At 41.3% G+C, this 21,066-nt stretch overlaps 1 protein-coding gene across 1 annotated transcript in view; it reads left to right on the forward strand.

The window, feature by feature from the left end:
* The first annotated feature begins 337 nt into the window (after positions 1-337).
* LYPD6 (LY6/PLAUR domain containing 6) overlaps positions 338-21,066 on the forward strand; it is a 133,382-nt gene continuing 112,653 nt past the window's right edge. Inside the window, exon 1 of the mRNA XM_005895064.3 lies at positions 338-474. The gene's annotated coding sequence lies outside the window, so the exon portion shown is untranslated. The remainder of the gene's footprint in view (positions 475-21,066) is intronic.

Here is a 21,066-nt window from a genome sequence, read left to right on the forward strand (position 1 = left end):
CGGAACTCGGCGGACTGGACCAGCAGGTCAGAGCGCGGAGCCGGGAAACCCCACCTGCGCCGGGGAGACAGCTCCGGTCGGCGGGAGTTTGCACACTGGGCTCTCAGGCGGACTCTCCCAGAGTTGGGTCGCGCGCCCCGCGGAGGGCTCGGTTACTCGCCACCCCCAACACACACACCCGCGCGTTGATTGGTCTCCCGGCCCGCGAGGCCGGGCTGGCCGGCTGCGGCGGCGGGCGGCGGCGAGTGCTGGGCGCGAGTGGGAGTGGCGCGCGCGCCCCCCGCCGCCCTGTCACTCCCCGCCGCGCTTCCTCTCTAGTCCCCTCCCTCCCTCGCTCCCTCTCTCCCTCCTTGCACTCCCCGGCTCCGGCCGCGCGCTGGCGGGGCTCCGCATTGCACACTCTGGGGGCGCCGCAGTGTTCGTGGGATGGGGCAGCGGGCTGCCGCTGGTGGCCGGAATCCGCGTGCAGCCGGGGTGAGTAGAGGCTGGCTTCCCGGGAGAGCACAAAAGGAGAGGGGTTTCCTGCTAGCCGCCCGATCTACTGCGGGGCCTGGACCAACCACGGAGTGAGCTGAGTCCCTGCAACTACCCTCTGCTAGGACAGTCCTTTACCCCCACACCCTCCCGGCCCCCTGGTCGGTGGAGCTGAGATCCTCGCTTCTGCATGCGGCTCCGATGTTTTGCCTCCGAGTGGGTAGCCCGCACTGCGCGCAGCTTGGGCAAGTCCGGAGGGGCGTGTGTGTAGTCCCTGAGCGCTGGGGGTGGGATGGAAATGTCAGGAGCTGCCAAGTTCAACGCTGGAGGAATCTTCCCCAGAGTAATTCAGCACCTTCCCAGGGCCAAGCGTGCGTCCACCAGGAACTCCAGCCGGAGGGAGAACCCCGGGCGGCGAAGTGGCAGCACCCCACATGTTGCTGCGGGGTGGGCGGGGGTGGGATGGAGATGGGGGTGGGCGGTGGCCCGGCTTGCGCCCATCCAGAGCAGCTGCCGAAGGGGCGGTGAGGTGGGGCGCTTCCAGCCGTTGCGCGAACGCCCAAGGCCCTCCGATCACCCACTCGGGGGGAGTTTTGCGAGTGGGTCATTCACCCACGGAGCCAGAGCTTCGCCTGGGCTTGACTTGGCGACCTGCTTTTCTCTCCAGTAAGAGCAGTTCCGTTGATTACATTTGGCTAAACAGGCTAGCCTAAAGCTCTGGTGAATCTATCTGACTCGCTCTGACTCCCCGCCCCAATCCCACTAGTTTCACGTCCCCAGCTCCTGCCCTCGGCATGGGGCATGGATCCTATTCATCTCCACGAGGTTCCAAACTGGATGTTTGAGCATGGTTGTATCCAGCGTGGGTCCCGGCATCTGAAGTGTCACAATGATTTGCCATTTCCTAGGGGATTCCAAAGACTTGTTATAATTTGGAGGAGGGAGTGTGGGGGAGAGGAAAAATTGAGGAAGGAGCAATGTTTAGGAGGGAATTTGTTGGTAGAATAGTGTTGATCTACCAGAACATATGACAAAAAGAATGTTAAGCTTCTCCCTCTGGTAACCTACCCAAGGTGTGACCTCCAAAATTCAATTTTCTTTGTCGGAGACTAGGGAGTTTAGATTCTCCAGGGGGAAGCTTATTTCTTGTTAAATTGACTTACAGTGACATCCACTCTGTTCTGTTCTGCTCTGGCCAGCCATTTCAGATGCCTTGATATTATTAGAGCAATTCCCTTAAAGACATTACATTTTCTTTCAGTGAGAGGAACTGGAAGTAGCTCTTTAAAATTTTGGATCTGCAGCTTATTTCTCTAGAAGACACTAATGGTTACTGTATATGTGTTCACGTGTACCAAGTTTGCAAAAGATATTTGTGCAATCGTCCATGAAATGGCTTAATACACATTTATGTTAAACCCATTTAAATGTAAAACATCTATCTGTTTTCAATTTTAGTTTCCACCTTGACCAAAGGCACCAGACTGAAACAGGACTTAAAAGAGGCTTCCTTGTTTAAAAAGAGATTTTGCAGGACTCAAGTCATGAGAACAAACAGTAAGCTTTCTGAGCTTGTGGCACACAAATGCTGTTAAAAATTGTGAATTAGTTTTTTGAGTTAAAAATGTCAGAAGTGCTTCCAAGCCAAAAAAGGTAGTTACAATGCATGGGTCTACCTTTTGAAGCTGTCCACAGTCTTTATGAGATGAATGTTTATAGCACAGAATGCATAAATGGGACTGATTATAGCAAATGATGCCAAGTAAAAAGCCATACTTTGCATCATGTTGTAAACTTCACAAGGCACACTGAGATCTACTATTAAAGTATCTGTGAGGAAGTCATATTTTCATCACCCCTGTTTTACAGGTGGAATAACTGAAGCTCTCAGAAGTTGAGTACTTTTCCAAGGTGAATAGCAGAGTTCAAGTTTTTTCCCCAAGTTCTTCCCTCTGTTGCTCCCTCTCTTCCTTCTTTCATGCTGGGCTTCCTTATTTCCTGGTTCTGATTTCTGTAGCTTTTTTTTTTTTTTTTACTATTCAACCCATGGCTACGGAACCATTATGTACCATTCTCAAAAGGCTTTTCTCTGCAAAGTACCACTTAGCTCCCACTATATGTGGGCTGATAAACATTTAGGGAGAAAGCTAATAATGGGTTTTAAGGAACTATGTTTTTCAAAGGGGCATATTATTTTTATTAATGAGTTGTTAAATATACAAGTAATCAAAACCCTAAAGAATGATGTCCTTATGGTGTTTTCGTGCTAAGTCACTTCAGCTGTGTCTAACTCTGCAACCCCATTGGCTGTAGCCTGCCAGGCTCCTCTGTCCCTGGGATTCTTCCAGGCAGGAGTACTGGAATGGGTTGCCATGCCCTTCTCCGGAGGATCTTTCTGAACCAAGTATCAAACCTGTGGCTCTTATGTCTACTTCATTGGCAGACAGGGTGTGTGTGTGTGTGTGTGTGTGTGTGTGTGTGTGTGTGTGTTTAGCACTTGCACCCCCTGGGAAGCCCTGTACTTATGTTGTGTGCTAAGTCACTTCAGTTTTATCCTCTTCTTTACCCTATGGACTGTAGTCTGCCAGGCTCCTCTGTCCATGGGACTTCCTAGGTAAGAATACTGGAGTGGGTTGCCATGTCCTCCTCCAGGAGATCTTCCCGACACAGGGATCGAACCCATGTCTCCTTGATTGCAGGCGGATTCTTTACTGCTGAGCCACCGGGTACTTAGGGTAATGCTTCAGAAAAATCAAGTGACAGTGGCAGAGATGTTTGAGAAATATGTAGGTCTGCAACTCTGTAAGTAGAAACTCCTCATACGTTTAATAGACAATTATAGTGAAGCTCTAATAAATGATTGTTTTGTTAGTGTCATTTGAATTTTAAAAAGAATTGAACAAAACATTACTTAAATAAACCCAGAACCACTCTGGGGGGCGGGGAACCCACTTATCAAAAGTCCTGAAATCCTCATTAACTAGTTTGCAAATGCAACAGAAGACATTGATTAAAGAGAAATCATGTTTTTACTTGCATAGCTAGCAATAAGGAGCTTACAGTTATCTGCCTACATGATTATTTATTAAAAATCCATCATTTGCAGATCTTTTCTTGGACAACTGTTGTTCAAGATACATTGCATAATATGTTACATAATATTTATTAAGATGAGTAGTATTAATTTTGTTTGCATTAATGTAGGCAGAAATATTTGAAGGGTCAGTTTACTAAATTAAGACAGTGGAGGGTGACAGATCCCAAGCATACTAAAAATGAGGTAGCCAAAAATGAATGCGGACAAATTCTTGCAATGGATCCCCAAAATAATGATGAAAGACTCATATATTGTGAAATGAGAATTGTAGAAGTACCTGGCTTGCAGTGTACCAGACATACACTCAGATATATAAAAAGAGAACACAATGTAAATGAATTCTTAGCTTCTGCTTTTGCTGAATAATATTCCTATACCCAGGCTTTCTCAGGCAGTAAATGCACTGTAAATAATAGATTGAGAAATGGCAAGTGCCAAGGATATTCTCGACCTAATCAACAGACTAGATACTAAGTCTCCAAGATGGTCATCATCCAAGTGTGTTGAACCTTAGTGTGTAAGTGACAGCTCTCCAGGGCATTGGCTGGAAGACTTGAGGGGCTCTTGTCAGGGGAGGAGTTTCAGGGAGGACCCTGAAGCCATCAAGCCAGATCCATGTCCCTATGGACATCTGTGAGATCAGTGTTCAAAGTGAACATAGATTACAGTAATATAACTTATTTTGGAGAAAGGGGAAATCACGTGTTAAGAGTTTAAGGGAATATATTTGTAGCTAAAGTGTTGCAGAAAGGGTATGTGTTTTAAGCTTTCAGAAAGCTTGACTAGATTTCAAATCCTGGTTCTCTCCCTATTCAGGACTTTTTTGTTTGGCCAAGGAACAAGAAACAAACTGGAGATAAATAGACACTTTTCTGAGTGGACAGGTAGGCTCTTCTGGGAACTAGTTTGGGGATGGTTTTATTTTAACTTTTATAAATGTCTACAGATGGTATGTAGTTCTTAAGAGTAAGTGAAAACTATGCTGATAAAGTTGAACCATAGGAATAATTTAAAAGACAACCTAAATGGGAAGAAAAATAATAGAAGATTAAAGTCAAAATGGAAGATTGAAGATAAGTGTACTTGGGAAAAGCAATCCCAAGCACATTTGTAGGAAATGGTTTTAAATTCCATTCCCGTCAGCAGTCAAAATAGCTGGATAATATTCTCACAGCTCTCTTTTGAAAGATATGTCCACCAAGTTAAAGTCAATGTTAAGAGAAGGATATAAAATTTTATATTAGTGTGATACTATTAAAATGTGTAGTTGAGTAAGTTTGTATAAATTCTCTGTACTTATCTGTTCATCTTTCTATATAGAAAGAAATGCATCAATACATTAATAGTAATTGTCTCTGGGTATTATGAGATTATAGGGCTTCCCTGGTGACTCAGGCAGTAAAGAATCTACCTGCAATGCAGGAGACCCGGGTTTGATCCCTGGATTTGGAAGATCCCCTGGAGAAGGGAATGACTATCCACTCCAGTATTCTTCATGCAGAATTCTATGGACAGAGGAGCCTGGCAGTCTACAGTCCATGGGGCCACAAAGAGTCAGACACGACTGAGCAACTAACAGTACACTACTAGTGTGTATGAGATTACAAGTGTTTTTATTGTCTTCTTTTACTTAAGTACTTTCCAGATTTTCTTCAATGAACGTGTATTGCTCTTAGTAAAAAAGTATTATGAAAATAAGATATAGTGTTGTAGCCTATAGATTTCATATAGTCTTAAGAAAGGTTCATCTGATTATCATTTTTATGTCTTCTGCAAATCTGTAAGTTGAAAAAAGTGCCTCTATTTGCCCCATGAATTCCCTATATATGAAAGGCAGCAAGTTTAAATTTTTTTTTTTTTTTTGTATTTGGTACTAAGAAAAAGTATGACTGAAGATGAACACTGTGCTTTCTTTAGATAGTGAGAACTGGGAAATGAAAAGACGTTCCATTTTTGCCATAATTATCAGGATATGAGAAGGACATGGCAACCCACTCCAGTATTCTTGTCTAGAGAATTCCATGGACTAGAGGAGCCTGGTGGGCTACAGTCCATGGAGTTGCAAAGAGTCGGACACGGCTGAAGTGACTTAGCACACAAGCAGGCACAATACCCTCTTCCCTGGGGGAAGGAAATGGCAACCCACTCCAGTATTCTTGCCTGGGAAATCCCATGGACAAAGGAGCCTGGCAGGTTACAGTCCATGGGGTCGCAAAGAGTCAGACATGACTTAGCAACTGCACCACCCACCACCGTCAGGATATGACGAACCAAGTTAATGGAAGTTGATATCTCTTGTAACAGTTGTGTTGACAAAGCTTCCAGCATCTCATAAGGGATGTGTCCAGTTTCCAGACTCGTGACCCTCAAAGAAGCCCAATGTATAATGTCCTCATTAGATAATTTTAGTTTTCTCTCAGTCTACTCATAATATATAACTGGTGACTAGTTACCATTAATAAGTAGGCTAATTGACATTTTTACCCTCTTGAGGTTGCTGCAAAGGAAGAGCTAGACATACCAGAAGTCAAATTCTCATGCACACAGTTACGAATACAGTGAACTTGGATTATTTTTCATGAAAATAAAAAACTAAAACACATCTGTTGATATTTGAAAGCAAGGGGGTTCAGACAGGAAGTAATAAGCTCAAAGACTATGTGTTAATAATACCTCTATCTCCTGTCCTACATCCCACTCACTCATCCTTACTCTCTCTTTCGCCAAGAGAGGATGAAGGCTAAAATTAAAAATAGATTCCAAAAAACATTGAGGTGTATGCCTAAATGATTACCACATAATGGACTGTTGGCAAAGCAGAAGCATTACAGAAGCATTGGGTGTGAAATCTTCATCTTTTCATAGACCTTTTAAAAGCCATGGGTATAAGAATTCTTAAAGCCGGGATTGTCCTATGTCTGACATTTAAAAACAATCATGAATGTTACTTGAATTATCAAGTATCTCTAAGCATTCTAAATGATTAAATACAATACAGTTAGTGTGTTTGGGCAGTAGTATTTGGGGTGAACATTTTCAAAAATATATTGCTTAATATTTTTATGCTCTAAAAAGCAGGATAAATAAAGATTGCATTGTCCTTATCTTATTTCCCTCCTTCTTAAAAAGTACCAAATAGTATATAAACTAGCAAATGTACACATTGTTTGCATCACGATGCCTAGAAATACTTGTTTCTTTATGCCACCACCACTTCCCTGGTGGCTCAGACGGTAAAGTGTCTGCCTACAATGCGGAGACCCAGGTTTAATCCCTGAGTCGGGAAGATCTCCTGGAGAAGGAAATGGCAACTCACTCCAGTATTCTTGCCTGGAAAATCCCATGGACTGAAGAGCCTGGTAGGCTACAGTCCATGGGGTCGCAAAGAGTCGGACACGACTGCGGGACTTCACTTCACGTCACTTATGCCATTAAAGCAATTTAGATAATATACACTTACTTGCACTTGTAATAATAGCATTTATTACTCTACTTTTTATTTGTATGGCTTTTCATCTACAGGACTCTACCTGCTTATGAGGGATTATTGTTAGTTTTCCACTGGGAGAGAGAGCAATGTAGAACAACCTTAGAAGCCAGAAATCTCCCATGTTGTAATTCCAGCCCCACCAGTTGCCAGACCTTAGGCAAGTGTGTCCTTAGGCAAATTATATAGTTTCCTCCAATTTAACTGGTTACTATTAACTAGCTGACTGACCTTTAGCAAGTTAGGCACCCAGTGTCTGGGCTTCATTTGCTTCAACTATAAAATCAAGGGGTTACACTAATTAAATTCCCAGGTGAGTAGGAACCAACATATATTTTTTGACATTTAAAACTACCCAATAATACTGATCTAATAAAACTGTGCCTTAATATTGGTATTTAGAAGAAACTGAGTTAACAAGACAGAGTTCTTGGAGATCTGTAACAAGAAATTTAAAACATCTAACATATCTCCCTGGAATTTGTTTTTTTTCTTACTATGTAGATCCTTCCTGTTCTTTGACTTGATTATCCATGTAGAATACATTTAATTTCTTAAAATTTTTTTATCTTAAAGATAGAAAAGTTGACTTTCAAGTGTTCTAAAAATATTAACTCTTAAAAATAGTGACTTTAATAGAAGTAATATTCTGCATTGATGTAGGGTCTTTCCATACAAGATCAAAGGAATGGTATTAGAAATACATGGGTTTTCTTTTATGTATAACTTCATAGAAAGATTTTCCTTGATGGAATTCTTTTAATTCATATTCCCAGTCACCCAACTGAATGGATCCACAGAAACTTTTGTAGCAATTCTAACTTGTCCTTGGTCAGACGTGTCCTTGGTCAGGAGTGTCCTTTCGTCCATTACTTCCCAACTGACAATTCTTTTCAGTCCTTCAAGGCCTAGTTCAAATGCAGTCCTCCCAAAGAAGTCTTTTCTCTTGATTTACATCAATGTACATTTTTCTCTTTTACTGTATTTCATAATAGCGTACTGATTTTTACATTCTAGCTTATGATATACATCATGTCTTATTTCTGTTGAATGCTTGCATGAGTACATTGTCTTGTACAGAGTAAGCCTTCAATGAGTGTGTTGAAGAGACTTACTGCTTTCATAGAGAAAAAGCTATAAAGTTTAGGGATGGGCTGGGGGGTAGGGAGGAGGAAGAGGGGGAATTGCAGAAGATTGATTTAGATGGAAAAGATAGGTTGTGGTTTTGTGTGTGCTGTGTGTGCTCAGTCATGCCTGACTCTTTACAAGCCCATGGACCATATCCCATCAGGCTCCTCTGTCTGTGGAATTTTCCAGGCAAGAATACTGGAGGGGGTTGCCATTTCCTACTTCAGGGGATCTTCCCAACCCAAGGATTGAACCAGCCTCCCTTGAGTCTCCTGCATTGGCAGGTGGGTTCTTTACCACTAGTGCCACCTGGGAGGCCCCTTTGGCTTTGTAGTTTATGACAATTGCCATGTGCCTTTAGTCCCTGAATGTCTACCAAGAGCAAACAAATACTGCCAACTGTGACTGTTCTCCTCAAAGACCCTTCCTTGCTTTTGTTTCCTAGGAATACACTCTAGGTATTGAGGGTCTTTACAGAACAGACTCTAAGCCATCAATCACTATGACCAGGACTTGAGAAAGTTAGATAAGCCATCTGCTCACCTGAAAATAAAAAGCTGGCTATTTCACACTTTCACACTAAGCTGTACCATGCTTTTTAGAAGTGTATAGAATTAATTTCTGCTAAACAGAAAAGTTCAAGGAAGAAAATAATCATTTCTTGTCAGCCACATTTAATTATTCATATCTAATTCCATACTACCTTATTAGCATTCTTTTTCTCTAGCTTACATGGTGGCTACCTAGCTATATGTATATAGCATATGTTCAGTGTGTTTGATCTTTATCCTTAATAGAATAAAACAGAAGACAATATATCAAACTTGCCATATATAGGTAAAGATATACAAAATCCTTCTTGGCTATTGAAAACTCTTTGAATGAGTTTTCAACACATAATTAGGGCTGATGCTTTTTAAATAGAGAACCAGACAAGGCTAGATCTGTTTAATCTCAAATAGCCAGGGTTCTTCTTCCTGTTCCATTGTCATATGTTGGAATGACAGCCAGCTGACTTAAAATGTGGTTTTAGGTCCGTCTAGTCAAAGCTATGGTTTTTCCAGTAGTTGTATGGATGTGAGAGTTGGACTATAAAGAAAGCTGAGTGTTGAAGAATTGATGCTTTTGAACTGTGGTGTTAGAGAAGACTCTTGGGAGTCCCTTGGACTGCAAGAAGATCCAACCAGTCCATCCTAAAGGAAATCAGTCCTGAATATTCATTGGAAGGACTGATGTTGAAGCTGAAACTCCAATACTTTGGCCACCTGATGGCCAAAGAACTGATTCATTGGAAAAGACCCTGATGTTGGGAAAGATTGAAGGCAGGAGGAGAAGGGGATGACAGAAGATGAGATGGTTGGATGGCTTCAGGAACTCAATGGACATGAGTTTGAGTAAACTCCAGGAGTTGGTGATGGACAGGGAGGCCTGGTGTGCTGCAGTCCATGGGGTCACAAAGAGTCGGACACAACTGAGCGACTGAACTGAGGTAAGATGTGGCTGGATTAGCATCAACTCCACCCAGTTCTGAGAAACAGCTCAGGGTTCATTTTCTACTGCTGCCAATAGTGTTATTCTTTGGTAGAACCAAACCAGGCAAGTAAAAATCAACAGGATTCAAAAAATGTTTTTCCCATCAAAGCTGTTTAGAAGCTCAGCTTTCTAAATGACAGGCAATGTGTATCCTATAATAGAATAGCAGTTTAAAGAGAGGTACTGTTTGTAATGGAAGTTTCTTAGCTTGAAAAGTATGTCATAGAGACCATTGTTAAAGGGGGTAATTTTCAGCTAGGTTAAACAAATTTAAGAAATGTTGTATGCTGTAGCACCTACAAGGCGTTGTAGGCAAATGGATAAACTCATTTCTACAGCTTCTGGGCAGTTTTGACATTGCACGAGGGCTTCAGATCTCTCCTGGAACAATGTACTGTATAAGGTTGAACATGGGAAATGGGAAGCAGAAAAAGAGTACAGAAAAGAAGGAGCTGGAGGAATTACAATAAGGAAAGGATCACCTACTTTATAACCAATTGAAGAAAACTTTCCAGTCTTATCTCATTCCAATCTTATCTGGGGAAGTCCTAAAATAAACAGAAATAAAATTGAAAAGAGCCGCAAAGTTCTGTCTGCCTTAGGTTATCTTGTGTTCCTACCATATCCTCCATTAGGGCAATTCTGGTGCTGAGTCAGTCTCAACTCTAGAGTCTAAAAGATCACTGTTAAAAGGCTTCCATGAGGATTTCTCTGGTGGTTCAGTGGTTAAAACTCCATGCTTCTAACACAGGGGGCACAGGTTTGATCTCTGCTCTGAGAACTAAGATCTCACTTGTCGCAAGGCATGGCCATAAAATCAAAAATGGCTTCCCTGAAGCACATGTTGGCCAATGAATGAATCCAGCATATTGGTCAAATAGACAAATAAAAGTTGAGGGAATCAAAGAGTCCAAGGTGATTGAGACAGAGATACAGAAGAGGCGATGATTTTTGTGGTGAGGTATGGGTAGAAACAAAAAGATGTTGGGGTCTTTGCATGTTTCCCATTTTTAATTTAAGCTCTCATCTGGCTATTTGCTGAATTATCAACCACTAATTCCTTCCTGTCAAGGCTATGGTTTTTCCAGTAGTCATGTATGGATGTGGGAGTTGGACTATAAAGAAAGCTGAGTGCAGAAGAATTGATGCTTTTGAACTGTGGTGTTGGAGAAGACTCTTGAGAGTCCCTTGGGACTGGAAGGAAATCCAACCAGTCCATCCTAAAGGAGATCAGTCCTGGGTGTTCATTGGAAGGATTGATGTTGAAGCTGAAACTCCAATATTTTGGCCACCTGATACGAAAAACTGACTCATTTGAAAAGACCCTGATGTTGGGAAAGATTGAAGGTGGGAGGAGAAGGGGACTACAGAGGATGAGATGGTTAGATGGCATCACTGACTCAATGGACATGAGTTTGGGTAAACTTGGGGAGTTGATGATGGACAGGGAGGCCTGTTGTGCTGCAGTTCATGGGGTTGCAGAGTTGGACACGACTGAGTGACTGAAGTAAACTGAATTCCTTCCTGGGTTTTGGCCAAGCCAGGTAACTTCTTTGAATGTCTCTTTTCTCATTTGTAATATGATTGTACACGCACATTTAGAGCAGGGTCTGCAGGAAGAGATACTGGTTCCTTGGGATATCTGGCGGGGGGAAAAGTACAATGGTCAAAAATGTTTGGGATACAATGGATTAACTGCTTTTCAACTGTAGAACTTTTCAGAACTTTTAGTAAGTAAATCATCATTCTACATACCTGAAAGGAGGTGTACTCTTCAGTGAATCCCAAACCTGTTTGCCAATGGAACCCATTGAGAAGGTGCATCTTTTGAGTCAGTGTCCTGTGCAACAACAAATACTGGACTGGCTGTTGCCTGAGATTGTTCTCGGTTTTAAATTCTGTGAATGTACAGCTATGTAGTATGTCTTTCTTTCTGTTTCTTTTCTAGCTAACTCCTTGCCTCTCATCTTGAAGAATTTTTGTGTTGTATAAACCTTTTGATCAGAAATGTACTGTTAGAAAAATCCCTGCATCTACTTTAAGATCACATTGAGACAGTGCAAACCTGCAAGCCGTGCACTTTCCCCAAACTTGTGTATTTTAGATGACATAAAGTCACAGGCAGTCAGAACACAAAGAACAAATTCCCCCAGTACACACACCCTAACAAAAATATTGAAATGTTTATTAATAGAGAAGAATAGAGAGGGGATATTTCACAAAGGAACAATTTATAAAAGACCCAGATTTCATCCTGGCAGAGGCATTTCTGAGCAACGCAGTGCAATTAATCTCAGAGTTGTAGCATAAAGATGAAATAATGAATACTGAAGGTATATGAAATGTACACTGCCCTTCCCCTCCTCTTCAGGATTACAGGCAACGTCTAGCATACCTCTCCTCGCCAGCAGCAGTCTTGGACTTTCTGTTTGGCTCCTGCCAGGTTCCTCCTTTGCTGGATGAGGAGCTGGTAAAAGGCACGGTTATTTGGGGAGGCAGAGGCGGCCGGAGCCCAGGGTGCAGCATGGCTGGGTCTGGATCCTTGTGCTGAGGTAACTCACCTTTCAGAGGTTGTTAGCGGTCGGGGGTAGAAGGGAGAAACAGGACTTAATTCTGGGTTAGAAAGCAGTAATAAGGATTCACAATGTTTTTTTTTGTTTTTTTTTGTCATCATTGCACTTTGTGAATTCTCTGAAATTAGAATTAATCCAAACCTCTACAGGTAACCCACAGCAGACAACTTTCAGTGGGCTCTGAATTTAGTTTTCTTTCTGTGTTTTTAAAGAAATAATTTATTAGATAATGTTAGGATACAAAAGCCAAAATAGGATAATAATTTCTCTTTTACAATTAAATTTACATGTGGCACTATTTCTAAAGTTTGTCTATCCTCCACCCTTATTTAAAAATTTTAAGAATATTTGTCAAATGTTCTCTTATTTGAATTCAGGTTTATCTCTGATGAAGCATCAATATTCCTATTTAGTTTTTCTTGTCTTGTTAAAAGAATTGGAATTAGTTGTATGCATTTAATTATATTTTTAAACTCTAAATTGAGATTTGAAATTTGGTAAAGAATTTCTAACTATTTTTTCCCCAAGTGATAATATACATATTATGATATTGGCTTGACTCGTAAGACTCATGTTTCCTCACCTTTTTGAGTTGTCTCAGTGAGGATTCCAAGTGGCACTGTGCCTAGATTTTTTAATTCAGCTTTCTCATATTTAGAGGCTGTCTTTTCTCTTCCCTAAACATTTGAGCAGCACTTTAGTTCATTGCACATTGCAAGCACTGGCAAAACTAGATGCTCAGCAGATATCTAAAGAGAGAGAGTCTCCCTACTCTATCAGTGTTTGCTGAATAAATAAAACAGATTAGTTAATGAGCAGTGCTTCCTGTAACTGTCACCACTGTCATGCCAGTAATGTAACCATTATCTACTATACAGGCTGTTTTTCTTAACAATTAAAAGTAAATTTTTTATAACCTGCCAACATAATGCTAATTAGTGTTTAATGTTCATTTTCCTGTTTCAGAAGATACATAGATAAAAGAATTCTACTTAAAAAGTTTTGTACAGGTTTCACCAAACCAAACAGATGTAGTTGGTTCTGTACTGCAGCAGCTCAGTGAAGTTTGGAGGAGACCTGAGTCTTCCCCATAGGAATGAGATGCTCTCTGCAGAACTGAACCTAAGGGCCTTCAAACCACTGAGTAGGGTTTGTTTTGGCATGCTACTGCATTTCCCCTTTGGAATGCTCAGTCAGTTCAGGTATGCTGATTTCCATAAAGCTTTCAGCATAAAGTTTGAGTCATCTTTTGTGAAAAAGAATCTCGTTTGCATTGGGTCTGTACTTGATTGTTGATATTGTATAGTCTGTGCTGTGGATGTGTAGAAAGATTAGGCATTTTTTAGACTTCTTGACTAGTAAGTCTCCTTTGTTAAAGATTAGTTGTTTGAAAAAGGAAAAAAACTCATAGATGTAGAAAAAAAAAATACTAGAGGTTACCAGTTGAGAGAAGGAATGGGGAAGGGGCAGGACAGGGGTAGGGAATGAAGAGGTACAAACTATTATGTATAAAATAAATAAGCATAGTCAAGGCTGTGGTTTTTCCACTAGTTGTGCATGGATGTGAGAGTTGGACTATAAAGAAAGCTGAGCACTGAAGAATTGATGCTTTTGAACTGTGGTGTTGGAGAAGACTCTTGAGAGTCCCTTGGACTGCAAGGAGATCCAACCAGTCCATCCTAAAGGAAATCAGTCCTGAATATTCATTGGAAGGACTGATGCTGAGGCTGAAACTCCAATACTTTGGTCACCTGATGCAAAGAGCTGACTCATCTGAAAAGACCCTGATGCTTGGAAAGTTTGAAGGCGGGAGGAGAAGGGGACGACAGAGGATGAGATGGTTGGATGGCATCATGGACTCAGTGGACATAAGTTTGAGTAAACTCTGGGAATGGACAGGGAGGCCTGGTGTGCTGCAGTCTATGGGGTCGCAAAGAGTCGGACACGACTAAGAATGACTGAACTGAACTGAAACAAGCTACAAGGTTATATTGTTCAACGCAGGGAATATAGGCAATATTTTATAATAACCATAATGCAGTATAACCTTTAAAATTACTAATCACTCACTGTGTTGTACACCTGTAACATATATCGTACATCAACTATACTTCAATAAAGAAAAGAAACGAGAGGGTATATAATCCTTCTCTTTTGAAACAGGATTGGGGAAAAACTCCTCCTTTCTCTGTTGCATCCAATATCTATAATTCCCTAACAGTTTGTCTAGGACATTACCAACAGCATCACTTGGCACAGTGGAGTTGATTTATTAAAATCACCTGCTTATTTTAATAATCAAGTTAATAACAACTCAAATGACTTGTTGGGGGCTTGGTATAGAAGTTGATTTTATTTGCTGTAATTTACCCAACAAATGACAGTATTAAGGTTCCCTTTCCCATCTTTTTTTGGGTAGGTGTTTGTGTCATTTGGGGGACAGCACTTAAGAAACTGTCTCTTATTGGTGACTTTGAGAATTGTTCACACTTGAATAGATTATAAACTTAAGTTTAAATAATGTTGAAATCGTTAAAAAATAGTTACATCGTTTAATATTCCATCAACACTGTCTACATTTAACAAGTCCAAACATTTGAATGGCTAAATATTTTATACTTGCCAATGTGAACATGGTGATAATCAGGCAACTAGTGCTTCTTTTCTGGGCCCTACCCAAGATATAAATAGAAAGGGTTAGATAGGGCAACTGTCTTCATGGAACTTGGGTGTTTTCTCTCTCTGTCTCTTTAAATATTTGAGAAACAAGTCATACCAATTACAGTTCACAGGGAAAACACAATAGTGAGTGAAATAAGCAAAAGTTTTTGGGGATAAAGTAGTAAATAACTCTCACAAAAATCCTTGTCTTCATAGATCTTACATTCTAGAGGGTTGGGGCAGAAGGTAAGGACATAAATAAGAAAATATGCAGCATGCCAGATGATGCTAAGTGATACGGAGAAACTAAAGTGGAGGGAGGGAGAAAGTATGTCAGAAGTGAGCTGGAGGCAGTTGGTAACTTTAAGTTTGGTGGCCAGAGGCCCCACTCAGAAGGTGTCACGTGGGCATCTGGACTAGGTAAGGGAGAGAGCCTTAGGGACCTCTGCAGGAAGGGCCTTCCAGGCAGAAATGCAAAGGTGCTATTTTGGCATCATGAAGTCACTGGCCCTCAAAACAGCAAGAGACCAATGGTGGGAGTGGAGTAAGCCAGGGAGAGAGTAGTATAAGGTCAAAGGCATAAGAAGGCAGCCCTTCCATCAGGCAGAGTCTTAGAAGATGTTTTCCTCCTTCCCTCTCTCCTTTTCTTTCTTTCTTTGGACTGAGAGAGTTGGGCCATTGGAAGAATTTCTACCAAGGAATGACCTGATTAAATGTATGATTAGGAGGGAGGGGATAAGGCTGAGGGAGGCTATTGCAACAATACAGGTGACTTTGGTTTAGATCCAACATGGAGTGGAGGTTGCTGTGGAGGTGGTAAAAGGGGGCATCCTTTGTCTGTTTGAAAAGAATGGAGGAGATAGGATTTACTGAAAGGTAGGGTGTGGGGGCATGAGTGAGGAAGCCGAGTTGAAGATGGATCCAAGGTTTGAGATCAGAGAACTGAAAGGGTAGGGTTGTCACGTACTGAGATGGGAAGGCTGAGGAGGAGCAGATTTGCAAGAGGAGCCCATCATCCAGAGACACCTTACATATGAGATGCTTATCAGGCTTCCACATGGAGACAGTGAGTTGCTGGTTGGGGATATGACTGTGAGTTTAGGAGAGAGATCTGGGTGAAGATATAATTGAGGGGCTTCACTCTCTCTGTAAAAGCCAGGAAATGTGAGCTACCCATATGGGTGAGGAGATCAGATTGGTCTGTCAGGGCAGAATGAGGATAATTAAGTGACCATTATAAGGTCCTTTATTTTTTTGCTATACCTACTGAGAGGAGTGAGGAATATGTGGGCCAGAAGAGATGAAGCAACTTTCATAGAAAGTGTGAAAATGGAACTGGTCTTTGCAAATGGGTGATATTTGAAGGGTTAGAAATAACGAAGGGAGGGCATTTGGTTAAAAGGTAAGAGGATTAAGCACTTGCCCCTTAGCGAGAAGGTAGTAAGGGGAAATTTATCAAGATCAGGGTAGAATTTTCTCACTAGTGGAAGGGGTGAGACTTACAGTCTGTATTCTATTTCCCAGGACCACAATATGCACATGATAGAGTCTTGAGTCTCATTAAAATCTTGAGTGTTTCTTGACACTTAAGCAACAGCTTCTTCCCCTTATCCTTGCAGCTGGTGCTGCCTTATATTATGAATAACTTGAAACTGACATGTGGGGAATTTTAAGTACATATGTTATCAAAACAGATGTTTCACAGACTTTATAGACTATCTGGAGGTCAGCTCATCTTTCAGAAAGCAGCTTGGAATCTGAATTTAGTTCCTCTCATAATTTTATGTTCTCCAAAGTCACTGTGTGGGAAATTTTAAATTTATTAGCAACTTTCTCTTGTTCTTGAATCTTAGATAGCAATTTCAGTAGGTTGGAAAAAATTGTATGCTGCATTACATAGAGGCAGATATTGAATGACTTTACTTGCCTGGTGATAAATCTAAGGCTTGTATTTTAATGCTTTCATTGGAACTTTGGAGTCATGTTTTATAAAGGAAAAAAAAAAAGACCTCTGCCTTCTTTTTTGATGCAAAATGATAATTAAAACAAAAGTGACCATAAAATAATACAAAGGATGCCAATTTGAGAACAAATGGTGAGAAAAATTTTGCCTCTTGTTCCCTCTCCTTCTACTTTTTACTAGAATCTAGATGAGGATCAGGTCTCATTTTTATTCTGGGTTAAAGTTGCTCATGAAGTTGGGAAAGCTGAGGACTTTGGCAGAACTCCCTGAGGAATGAGCAAGTTATGCATTTCTTTGTTCATTTTACTTAAAGAATGCCTTTAAAACAACGTGGTGTTAGTGGTTTGGCATAACCAGGTGACATTTCTGTATCCCCACTTTTTCTTTGGGTTTCAGGGAGGTACAGAGCAGAGCTCTAGTAGACTGTGACAGTTCATGAAGCCCCCTAGGTGTTTGGTGGCTCAGACAGTAAAGAATCGTCTGGCAATGTGGGAGACCCAGGTTCAATCCCTGGGTCTGGAAGATCCCCTGGAGAAGGGAATGGCAACCCACTCCGATGTTCTTGCCTGGAGAATTCCGTAGTCAGAGGAGCCTGGAGAGCTTACAGTCCCTGGGGTCGCAGAGAGTCGGACACGATTGAGCAACTAACATACACAGGTTTTGGCTGGACAGTAGTGATCAGTGAGCAGTTCAGTGGACTGAGCACTGTCCAGTAGAATGTTCTAGTCTCTCCTGTGATGACAGAAATATTCTGTGTCTGCACTGGTCAGTATAGAAGCATTGACCACATGTGGCTACTGAGTTACTGACATGTGGCTGATGCAGCTGAGGAATTGAATTTTAAATTTTATTTAATTTTAATCTACTTAAATTTAAGTGGCCACATGTCGCTAGTGTCTGCTAAATTGGACAGCACAGCCAAGTTGATGGTGGGTCTTGGGCTTCCTGGAGCGTGGAGTGGGCAGGTGCCCACCCTTTCCTTGCTGGGGCCTCTCCACCACCCTGATGAGAGGTACACAAGCAGATCTTTCTTATCCAGACACAGCCCCCATGATAACTTCTAGTGACTGGAATAGGCCAGGACTTCATGACATACGTCCTCCCCATCCTTCATGGAAATGGGGAGAAGGAATATAGAAAGGCAGAGTGATGCTGGAAGAGATAAGTCATTGTTATAGTCTTAAAGACCTTTGGTACTAGAAAGTATGATATTAAGAATAGCCTATTTAAATCATGAAATATTTTATAACTGATTATGAAAGAGAATTATCCTGGGGTGATATTTAGAGGTAATGTTGTGAGATAATAATCTCACTAGTTATTTGAAAGTAGGGATTCTGTGGGGGACCCACTTTCTTTCCCTGAGGATGGCTGCTTAATTATAAGCAGTGCTCTTAAAGTTTTTTTTTTTTTTTCATTTTTTATTTTAATTTTAATTTATTTTTTATTTTTTATGTTTAAGAAATCATTTTAATAATTCTTTATGGATATTATACTTCTGTGAATAAGATGTACAGAATATATATATATATATATATATATATATATATAAAACATTTCTTTAAGACATTTTTTATTGGAGTCTAGTTGATTTACGATGTGTTTCTACTTCATAGCAAAGTGAATCAGTTATACATATATTCACTCTTTTTAAGATTCTGTTCCCATATAGGTCACTACAGAACATTGAATAGAGTTCCCTGTGCTATAACAGTAGGTCCTTGTTAGTTTTCTATTTTATATATAGTAGTGTCCCCATGGACAGAAGAGCCTGGTGGGCTGTAGTCCATGGGGTCGCAAAGAGTTGGACCCGGCTGAGCCACTAAGCACAGCACAAGCACAGTTTGTATATGCCAACCCCAGTTCCCCAGTTTATCCCCCACCCCTCTACCCCTTGGTAATCATGTTTGTTTTCTACATCGTGATTCTATTTCTGTTTTGTAAATAAGTCATCTGTACCATTTCTTTTTTTACACAGTGGAAGTTTCTTTCTTCTATTATTTTAAAATATTTTATTTATTAAAAATTTTTATTCCACTTATTAATTTTAATCTTTTGGCCATGCCACATAGCATGTGGGATCCCAGTTCCCAAACTAGGGATTGAACCCATGCCCTCTGCACTGGCAATATGGAATCTCAACCACCGGATCACCAGGGAAGTCCAATTTGTACCAGTTTTTTTTTCCTTTTTTAAAATTCCACATCGAGCAATACACACACCATTGGTATTTATATGAAAACACATAGTAGACATTCAATAATCGACTCTTTAAAACTTTCATTTTTAAATTAGTAGTGTATTACTCTGTGGTGGGGATTATTAAGGAGAGGGATACAGAGCACAAGATATTAACATGACTAAATTAGGGCCACTGTTGGCCAAAAAGAGGGACTGAGTGTGTGATCAGGACCCCAGTAGGCCCAGTCTCAGAACTGTCATTTGGGATGTTGGTGTTATGAAGCATGCCCCGTTAAAATGATACTCCTGGGTCCTGATGGGTGGTAGACGAGAGGAGAAGGAGGGCTTTTGCCTCTCAACAGTCAGTGCTCACTTCAGAAGAATTCCACATACCAGCAGTCTTCCCACTGCAGTGAGGAGCTGTCCCTTTTGAATTTGTGGAGAAAGGTTTTAAAACAGATTTTTTGATTGGTATTTCTGTGGTCATTCTGTCACTCTTACTCGTAAAACCAAATGGAGCCTACATGCCAGGGACTATGCTTCAGTTGCTATCTAAATGAGGAGGAAAAATCTGTGTAGATGGCCGAAGAAAACTAACAATAAAACATGCTGTGAGAGAGATCCCAGATGAGTGTCAGGCAGTGAACGTGTCCCCTGCACTTGTCCTCAAAGACATAAAGGGCCGTCAGGTGGAAGAGGTACCATACTTCCCCTCTGGGGCTCCAGAAGGCAAAACCGGTGGTTATTTTCTAACTAAATGATTTTGAAGGCCTGTTTGTGCAGAGCCCTCTGGTGAGGGAGAATGATTTAGGAGTGGAAAGCTGAGCAGAAGATGAAGATGTGACTGTGGCTGCCAGTTGTGGGGAAACTCATTTAAGTCGAGAGAAGAGAAAACTTCAGAAAGTAGAAGAGGCCACATGAGCGGATTAGTCCCCTTTGCTGGAGGGGTCCCCAAAGAGACTTCCTGCATCTTGAATGGGGAAGAGGGAATTCATGCTGCTAGAGCATGCAGGCATGTGTCCGTGCTCAGTCATGTCTGACTCTTTGAGACCCCATGGAGCATAGCTTGCCTGGCTCCTCTGTCCATGGTATTTTATGAGGAAGAATACTGGAGTGGGTTGCCATTTCCTTCTCCAGGGATCTTCCTGACTCTGAGATTGAACCTGTGTCTCTTGTGTCTCCTGCATTGGCAAGTGGATTCTTTAATCACCCTACCACCTGGGAAAGAGGGCACTCATGTTGCTGGAGCAGGGGTCAGCAAATTACTGACCTTGGGCCAGATCCTTTCCCTACCTCCTTTTATACATTTTTATCAGGACCCAGCCATGCCAGTTAAGTGGATAGGGCTGCATTCATGTTGTAACCATAGAGGTGAGTACTGACAAGACCATGTGACCTACAAAGCCTAGATTATTTACTATCTGCCGCTGTATAAAAAAAGTTTGAGGGTCCTAAAGAGGGGTGGATACAGTGATACCTAAAATCCTTTCTAATTCTCCAAATGTAAGGGATTGAGAGAGAAGGCCATTGGATTGGCAGAGGGATTGACAGAGAAGGCCATTCCATATGACCACTTGGGCAGATCTCAAGGGGAGTAAGTCAGTGTACCTGGGATGCTGCCAAAAGACTCATTCCAACATCCATTCATTTGTTCGTTCATTCATTCTTTTTGCCTCCAACGTGCTGTTGGCCAGTGTAGACAGTAAACTTAGCCATTTTTTGCCTGCTCTTGGTAAAGTAAGCACAAATTCTGGCATGAGCTGTTGACATTTTGATAAGAACTTGCCCGTATGGAAATACCCATTAAGTTCAGTGTTTATAATCAAGTTTTATGGAGTTATTTTATTTTAAGTATAATAGTTTCACCTAGACACAACTTAGAATTTATTCACGTGTTTGGTTTAATCGTAGGATGCGAGAAATGGTTGTTCTAAAATGAAAACCTCACTGTATTGGCAGAAGATGCAGC

The sequence above is a fragment of the Bos mutus genome, chromosome 2 (assembly GCF_027580195.1).
Source record: "Bos mutus isolate GX-2022 chromosome 2, NWIPB_WYAK_1.1, whole genome shotgun sequence".
In the NCBI taxonomy this organism is placed as follows: Eukaryota; Metazoa; Chordata; class Mammalia; order Artiodactyla; family Bovidae; genus Bos; species Bos mutus.